This window comes from Psittacula echo (genome assembly GCF_963264785.1).
Source record: "Psittacula echo genome assembly, chromosome: 2".
In the NCBI taxonomy this organism is placed as follows: Eukaryota; Metazoa; Chordata; class Aves; order Psittaciformes; family Psittacidae; genus Psittacula; species Psittacula echo.
The window spans coordinates 97,334,257-97,344,094 of NC_137737.1; positions in this window are offsets into that span (position 1 = coordinate 97,334,257).

Sequence of the window (9,838 nt, forward strand, 5' to 3'; positions counted from 1 at the left end):
GTACTTTTGTGGCTGATTGTGACAGCTGCCACAAGCACATGAGAGTAACCTAAACCTATTAGTTACTATTGGTAACCTAAAACTTCTGGGTGAGAGATCACCACGAGCAGGCCCTGAATTTGAGGACACTGACTTCAGATGCAGGAACGTTGTTCTCTGGGCTAGAAAAGATACTTCTTCACGTGTCATGAGGCCCTGCCACCAGAAAATGGTGGAAAATCACACTTACAAATGCACAAGCAGCTTCTGGCAAAGGAAGTGAAAGTTGAACAGCTAAATAAAGTCTTTCTCCGTATAAATTGCGTGTAGATCATACATCTAAATATACACACACAACTATATACATATATATTTAACAGGCACAACTGAGCACCTTGTTGATTTCTCCCTGCCCTTCCTCTCTAAACCTATTCTGTCTTGTTAGCACACCATCATATCATACCATAATTTAATTTCAAAGCTTTTCAAAGGCAGGATCAGGATGCTCTCATTCACGTGGTTAAACAGCCAGCAAGCCTATGAGGACTGGAAGTAATAGATAGCATTTCTTCTGAAAGGGGAAACACCCCCTGTGGCTCAGTGACTCCCTATGCTACTCAATCTTTTCACAATCCATTTTGGATTCAATGGGGAAGAGCCCTTTTGCAAACGGCACCTACTTTAACAACCTGGCATGTGTGTCAGTGCTCCCAGTGGAAGTATTGAACCCATCCAATGTTCCTCAGCTTACAAAAGGAGAAACCACCACAGACCAAGATGGTTTGGATTCTGGCCAGCCTTAATTAAGTTCTATGAAGCATCACACATCTACCTCTAAAAAAGATTCTGTTTATATTAAAAACTTTCTGGGGGCACAAATCACCAAAACCCCACCAGAACCTGATCCCGGTTTCTCACAGCGCAGGACAATAACCCCTAACTGCTATTTCAACCTGTGGCTGCTTCCACACGGTGCTGACCTGTGCAGCCTGCACCATCAGCACTAATGTCCCTCACACAGTGCTTCTTGATGGCCTTCCCTTTGCAGCCTGCCTGTTCCATGCAGCTCAGGTGTCCAGGGGCTTCCCTGCCCCTGCCCGCTCCCTCCACCCCGTCTTTGTTCTCTGCATTCCTTTGAGAAGTTTCACCCTTGAGGATGTACCTACGCAAATCCTCTGTGCCATGAGCATGTATACAGAAATGACCCAGCTGGCACAGACCCTTGCAAGCTTTCTTGCAAGCTCTGGAAACATGTGAACATTTCTTTCCTCATTTGACATGTTTATTTTAAAATCTGTAAAACAAAGAGGAAGGGCATAGTGCTGGTAGGGGAGGAATTTTCCCTAACTGGTGGATCAGGGAAAGTGCTTTATGTCTAGCACTAGTAAACAGGCAAGAGGGAATCCTGTCCTTGGTGTCACCGGCAGGACGTTGGCTCACCTCTAGTCATTCTATACTGACCGTGACATTTGCTAAGTCAAGACTTCTCTCTTATGTCTCTGAGCGCTTTCCACGAGGCACCTAATTACTCCTTTCTCATGGGAACACCTTCCCATCATCTATCCTGTGCTACAGTGATACTGCATCACGAGTCACTTCAGATTAATTACAATTGCTTCATTTTTACTGAACCTTGAAGAACTGGGTATCACTTCTCCTCCCCATGCCTTGCTGTAATAGGGAATTCACCTTCTGAGTCCAGCACACCTATCTGATCATCTTTGGAGTTTCCCACAGTGCTTGATAGACTTTGAGATCTTTGTAACACAAAACTGAATTTTACTTTGACAAATTTTTCATTACACTTCTTTTTTCTGATCTCTGACCCGAACTATGGGAAAAAAAAATATCAGTCTTGCTTCATTCAGTGCCAGAACTCACACAAGTAAAATGAGCATGATGTTGTCCCTTGATGTAAACAGCTGACAACTACTTTTACATTCAGCGCTGCTTGTATAATGTGGGTTTTTTAAACATCAGACAGGGCAACCACTTAATTGTTGAACTCACTGTGCTGCAGGAGCTTGTGCTACCCCACCAAATCAGAGGGGCTGATAAACATTTCTGCCTCAGGTAAATAATTTGCAACAAGAAATGTATTCCGTGAACGTAGTTTCTTTTCTGCTCAAGGAGTATCTCTGGGAATGTTGCTGTTTCCTAGAGATGGCTGTAATAAAAGCTAAAATTAACAAAATAGGCGTTACTATAGGCATTGCCAATAATCTTCCAGGAAACTAATTAAAGAACCTCAATCTATGCACATTTGTGCATGTAAGATCATGGCTTGATTTCCTCCTATTGCTCAGGGTAGTTAACCTCCATCACCTGAATAATCATGCAATTCAAAGAGGAGCCTTGCAAGAATGCTAGTAAAGTGTCTTGAACATGTTCAGAAACTGTAAGCTTTTCTTTATCCTTCAAAAATCTGTATTTTGTAAGGCTGGGATTGTGCTAAATGGCAAAATTTCTACTTCACAGGGGTTTGAGTGCCAAATAAAGGTAATTCACAAGTACGAATGTTTGCTATTTCCCGCTGTGGAAAGAAGATGACTACATTTGCAGTGCTGGAGGTTCAGATGGGAATGGCAGAGAACGTATGGTTGATATTATATATTATCATTTTGTGTCAGGGATTTGGAATGCCATTTCATGGGTGATGGGGTGGGCAGAAGGGTGAAGATAGAAGAGTGTTAATAAACAACCTTATTGCTTCCTACTCCTTGTAATTTGTTTGCTTTTTTTTACAGAAGAAATCCTCTTCGTACCTTATGTCAATCATAGCTGAGAATATGAACTATATTTTATGTGAATAAATGAATGTGAATGTATGTGAATAAAGTAACATGCCATTTCCTATCTGGAAATTATGCATACATTTCATATGGTGAAAATCCATTTTCTCCTTAAGCCTACACTGGTGTTTCAGATGCTGATGTTCTTGTAGAAATGAGGAAAAAACCCGCTAGTTGGAGTTGGCTTAAAGGAAAACAGTCAAGATTTGCAAGACCATCATTTGGATTGAGTGAAGTCCTTTTCCTTTTTCCTCTTTAGTTGTATTCAAACAGCCTGTCAGTTTTTAGCCTTCTTCTGAAAGTAACAGTCAACAGTCATAGCTCTGCCATGCCCAGGGACCAGCAGCTCCGAGCCGTCTGTTGGCCGGGACGGAAACAAACCTGGGGCTGGTATAAGTGTGAAAATTCTCAGTAGAGAAGCAGCTGTGTTTTGATCCTCCCAGAGCATCTTGGAAACTAGCAAGGGGAATGATAATTACGAAGATGATATTATAATATTCACATTTAAATATATAGGTTTTATAGTTGCTCCCTTTTCAATATGCATTTGCTTAGGCACAAAAGGTTGCACGTGTACTAGCTGTGTATGCTTTGCCCCATGCCACAGTAAATATGCGAATCACATGGATTATACATCAACATAGCTGTGAGAAAATAAATGTCCAGGGTAGGTTTTGGGGAAATCGGTTTTTTTTTCCCCACTCATTGGAAAGCAATCAAAATTTAGAATTCAGTCAGTACCTACCGTTTCTGATGTGGCAGAGCACCTTGGAGCCTGCTTACTACATGGAGGATTGTTCTGAGCATAGCTGCAAACCCCAACATATTTACAAATGGTAGAAACCTATCCTCGCAGACAATGTTGCATTGAGATGACTAGGTAATACCTAGTAAGAAGAAGGGAAATTGCACTGATTGCTGGCAGGGGAGAGAGGGTATGTCGTAGGTGCCGTAGACTATTGAATCAGATTTTAGATATCTGCTTGATTTCGTGAAGCTTCAGGACCTAGCTCATCTACTTAGAAAGTCAGTGAGGTTCACAGTTGCCTGTTGAATTACATGAAATAAAAGCATGCATACGAGTTGCAATTTGTATATCTATAAACAACACACATCGTGTGGACAAAATATTCAGAGGCCACAAGTAAATGTGTTGTAGGGCCTAACTTGGAGGGTGTAGGGAAAAAGGGTGAACAAGAAGGGCACTCGGCATAAGTAACTCCTAAGAAAACATTTCATGCCATATCACTCAGTGGATCTATGGCTACTTGCAGAAGTAGATCTGCCCCGGTATTGCTCTGATTTGATTTTCCTTGGTTTTTTTGCCCTCCTGGTTTTACAGTATGTTGGTTTTTGGTGCTTTAATTTTTACACCTGTTGTTTGTACACCGACTATTAACGTGATACTCCTAGATGTGTCTGACTTTAAAAGTTTGCATTGCCATTAAGCTATTTTCCTTTCTTTTTGTGAGAGACGGACAATTAAAAACATTCCCACTATTTGTAAATTCTCCTTGTGAGGAACACAGCAGATTGCCTGGATCTTCTGCTTGTTGTTCTGGCTTCAGTTTCAGAACTGAATGCACTCCTTCTGCTCCGTCTGTTTGAGTTTTGACAATGCAAAGGATGAAGCTGGAGGAAGTCCCATATATAAGCGAGGTCTATGCTTCTGCTTTATCTCATTTTTAATTGAATTTCAGTTGGATTCTGCTCACTTTTATGTAACTCAGTGCTGGAGGATACAGTTTTTGCAGTACTCTTTTGCAACTAAAGTTCTCTTTAGTCACAAAATGGTAACATATAATGGGCATTACATTTAAGCACAGCTGATGCTTTCAACTAGTATGCTTTTCCTGCAAAATAAGCTATTTTGCATGCACTTAATTGCTGAAATGCATAGAAGTAGTTAAAAACTTCACTACTGAATGCCTCTTAGTTAGCTGCATGTTAATTATTCATCAAGCAGAAAACAAACTAGTGCATTACCTGTAGCTGATTATGCAGTGTGCTTTTGTAATATGCCCTCTTTATATTGGGCAAAGGAACAAATCCTCACTTGGTTAATGTATATTGGCCTTCACTGCAATGTCTCACTAAAAGCCTTTTCTTTCAGCTGGATTTTCTTTACAAACTTCTGACTTGTCTTCTCAGTCTGGTTTTGTATTGTAGGTTAAAATTCAGCATTCTTGAGTTCCATTGTATTTTGCAAGAGTACCATGCTGACAAAGCCAGCACTGCAGCAAACGCTTTTATTGTCAAAAATCATTCCTGTAAGCAAGCCTATCAAAATGACACTTTATATCAATGAATTTACAGAATATGGGACTGTGTAATGAATATTTTAGTTATTAATTAAATATTAATAGCATTCTTTTGTTACTTCATATATTTAAAGTATTTTTCATAACATATTCTGCAACGTATTACAAATGAAGTGAGGAAGTGTATGTTTAAGTTTGCTTGTATAGCCCAGTTACACATTTCTGTCTGTATTATGAAACCAACAAACCTTTATTAACAAACAACTTTAATTGCTAAGAGCTGGTTCAAAGAACATATGTCATTATGCACTCTTTTTATAAGCAAAATAGGCAAATGTAGAACACTATAAGCTCATCATCTTTCAGCTTCTTTAAGAGTATAGAATAACAGTTTGCAGGATTGAATACTATAAAAGACTTTGAAAATTCAGTTAGAGCACAGCACCACTAGATCATTAGAAACAAAGTTTTTGTACTGTGTTAACAGAAAACTTCTGCTGCTTTGGGTGTTGTAACAGAGGGCATGCTAGGCCTGCTGCCAGGGCTGGGTGGACTACATGAGCGGACCTGTGAGTGAGAAGACAGCTGTCTGCCTGGGAAATTCAGTGTTTGCTCTGCTGGAAACATATAAGCCTAATATTTGTGACATGCGGTGTAAATTCATTACGTGTAATTAATTAGTACCATTTATATGAGCTACTAATTAAAAAACTGTGCAAAAATTCTACCACAAAGCCATGACAGCTTACCAAAATGCTGATCTGGTCAAAAAACTGTCAATGAAAGAAAAGAAACTTTGCTGTAGAAGTTTGGATTCAAGCAGAAGAAGGGGAAGGATTTATCTCCTCTAGTCCAAGACATGGAACATCCGATATCTGATACGAACCACAGTCTGAACTGGTCATTGGCAAGTGAGAGAAGGCCACCTCTAGAAGGATGACTTACCCAACCCTTGGGGAAGTGGTAACCCCACAGTGCTGCTGCTTGGTTCTTAGCAGCTGCAGAGGCAGCTTAGGCTGCTGGCTTTGGTGAAATGGTGAGCTTTCCCATAGCTAATCTGCAGGGAGGTTCACCTGTCCCTGGACTCAAGACTGACATGCTTACTCTCTCTTCTGGAGGAGCAGCAACTTTATTAGGTTGTAAATCTTTATTTTCAGGTCTTGGCCATCCTTAGGAAGGATATAAATTGTCAGTAAGTTTTTTTCTATGTTTGTGTAGTGGTGTTTTGGTCTGTTGTCATATGCATTTCAGATGGGAGAGTCTGTACACAGTATACATGTTGTCATAGCTATGGGCAATTTTCTGCCTTCAGGCCCAGCTTATGTCCCTGCACCAGTGTCTGAACAGTTGCATTATGCAACCAAAACAGAGAACATGCCAAGCCCTTTGGCCTAGTCCTGCTGACAAAATCCTCCATTACCAGGAGAGAGAAGGGCAGGGCTGGGCTACAATGGTCCGTTCAGGCTCTTTGCTGCACAAGTCTTTGCAGCAACGCCGTCTGCATGAGGAGGAACAGCGAGAATGGCTTATCTCCCTGCAGATCCTAGCCTGCCGTGCATTTCAGGGTGGACAGATGGAAGCCTCATTGGATCTTGCTGTGGAGGGAGAGCAGATTAATTGCTATCTGACACTCGCAGAACGGTACCAATTTCACTTGCCTGGGAAACAGTGTCTGTTCCAAGGCAAAGGAAGAATAACATTTGTCTGATGCTGTTACTTCTCTTGTTCTCCTGCCTGCAAGAGAAAGAAAGAGGCACAGTACTGCATGGAAGTCTGTTTACCCACTGAGGAGAAATAAAAGCACCTCATCCTGCAGGCACATAATTGTGTTAGTCTGCTCTGCCAATTACCTGTTTTTAAAGCACTTTAAATTAGATTCAACTTCATTCTGTTTCACTTTCTGGTCATAATATTATTTAGAAACATTATGGAAACACAGACACAATAAAAGTTGTGGGTAGATGTTTCTATCATCTTTGCTGCTCAATGCCAGCCCCTTTGCTTAGCTTCAAAGGAAACCCCCAGTACTTCTTAGCACCTCTGCCCCTCATGCCTGCTCTGGGAGTCCAGGAGGTGGATGAAGCTGTCAACATGTTATGGGACCCACTTAGCTAGCAGCAAAGGGGGTCTTCAAGTCATACTTCAAAATGGTGATGAGACTTTAGTAAACATGAAGAGAAAGAGTATGTGAGGCAAGAAGGGAAGTCTGTGGGTCTGTGCCTCTCACTGCTGCGGCTCGCTGAGTGGTGACAACAGCAGGTCTCAGCTGAGATGTGGCAGAAGAAGGTACATATTGTCCCTACTGTACCCAAGGGATAGCTGCTGATATGGCAGTGATCGGTTATGTCTGGCAGATGGGGTCCTGGAGTGAGAGTGAAGCTAGTCTGCTGTGCAGAATAGATATGAGGCATAGGGCTAACAGCAGACACAGAAAACACCCAGTTGTGTGAATTTCCTCATCTCTGAGACCTCTGGGGTCAGCCTCTATTGAAAACTGTGTTGGTTATTATTCTGGCTCCCAGGCTCCTTTAATGACCATTTTGAAGACATTGCTTTGCAACAGTAAAATAATATTTGCACGGCACAGGATAAAATTTGGAACTCTCAGTTCTTCAGACAAACGCGTGTATTTTTTTCAGGGCTTAGACAAAAGCTTGGGAGCCTCTCTGTTTAAATTGATGGATGTGTGCAATTACTCCATTGAAATTTATCTCAATATAAATGCAGTTATACCAAAATAGATTTGGTATAAAACCCAGGTCCCAAATAATTGTCTGAGTCTTGAAATTGTTACACATGGGCACGTAAGCCACACCAGTTTATTTTTACTGTTATCTAATGCAATAAAGTATTTCTTTGAATTTTTCTCCTTGTAGAAGCATGTAATGTGCTTTAGTAAAGTTAATCATGTGCAGCCTCAGGTGACTACTGCTTGTATTTCTAGTTTATTTCCTAGCCTTCTTTTCATTCTCCCTTATTAATAGATGTGCTGTGGTTTCAGAGGAAGCTTTACTTTCTAGAAGCCATTTCACTTCAACTAGCTGTGACACATGCCCAGCTGATGGATGTACGGTACTCGCTTTCTCTGCAGACGAGCATCTGATTTCATCGGGAGTCCTCGCTGACTCCAATATTGCTGAGACAGCTGCTCATCTTTCTTTTTTTTTTTTTTCAGCGAGGAAGCACCATGTACTCACTCTAATTACAAATCCTGTGATCTGGCCATTCTTCAGCTTTTGCAGCCTGCCTGGAGCTCTCCCTATGGATGTTTTAAAGATGATCCAGACACGGAGCACCTGATGCCCCCAAAATATTCCACTTCATTTATTGCTTGGTTTTGCACTGATCCCACTTTGGTGTCCTTACTGAGGGCAGAGGGGTAAGAAAGGAAAATGTTACTTGTTTATTTCTATTTTCAATTTAGGAAAAGGGGACCGAGAAAGCAAAACTGTAACTCCCTGGCCACCATGACGTGGTTTAGTGGTGGACTTGGCAGTGCTAGGTTAACGGCTGGACTCAGTGATATTAAAGGCCTTTTCCAACATAAACAATTCTATGACTTCATTCTACATTTCGCTAAGTGGTGGCTCACAGGGTCTGTGCAAATTTACCACTGATTCTGATTATTGTACATAAAAATATGAACATGCATGCTCTTCAGTTACAAGATCTGTCTAGTTACACGGACATGGGTATTGTTATTTCTTTGCCCCCTCTATCATTGTCTTTCAGTGGCTATGTAAACATGCCAGCCTGCAAAAGCAGAGCATCCATCACTGGAGAAGAATGACTGGATTTTTACTCCATCTGTAAGCATGTGGAAGATGTTGGTGTGGAATGAATGCATCTTTTAAGCTATATCTTTAGTGTATGATTCCTCTGTAACTCAGGGATTTCTCTGTAAGTCAGCAAAGGTCTTGTCAAGTCAGTTTATATTGTCAGCATTCACTTATATGGCTTTCTCCAATATGGTTTATTTTCACCTTACAAGATGACCGCATTTCTTACAATACCTTTTGGCTATATGGAAGCCAAAGCCCGTAATAAACAGGATCCTCTTTCATGTTCTTATCTTGTCTTCATCCCTCTGCAATTTGAAGCCATTCATTTGTTGAAACAAGTATGTAGCAGAGATGATTCAAAAGTTCTTTGACTGATCTTCTCTATAGCAATGTGTTTACTTACAGCCCAACAGAGTGTGAACTTGGGGGGGTTGTGCTGATCTGTCCTCTGAGTATTATTTCCATGAGTATTTATTTTCCAGGCGATAGCACTGACTGCCTACCTAATGATGTGTGGAAAAGCACAACCCAAAGAAAAGACCCACTCAATTAGATGAGAGATCCCTGTCTTTCAAAAATTGCACTCTTTACCACAGAGCCTATATTGATGTATTTTGTCTTGGTCATGCGGCGGAACAGTTTGAAAGATGCATTTCAAAAATAACAAAAAACAAGGGTTTTCTTTTTTTTTTCCCCTTCATTTTGGATGACCTCCAGGCCCCCTAAATCAGATTCTAGCCTTGGCTGCTGCCATTTCATACCCTTTGTCCCCTGTTGCTCTTGCATCCCGGCAAAACCCTGCTCCTTTCTAACTGATAAAAGATTCTAATATGTATGAATCTGGGACAGTTACTCTTTGATCTGGAAGATTCCAAAATTATGCTGTTTGTCAGGGACTTGAAAACAGCCTTGTGCAGTTCTTTGATCCCTACCTGTTAAGCACACCCAGACGCATACAGTTGTAGCTACTTCCTTAAGTAGTCTTATTAAATAAGAATGTGCAATATAAATTAGCAAAATTTAA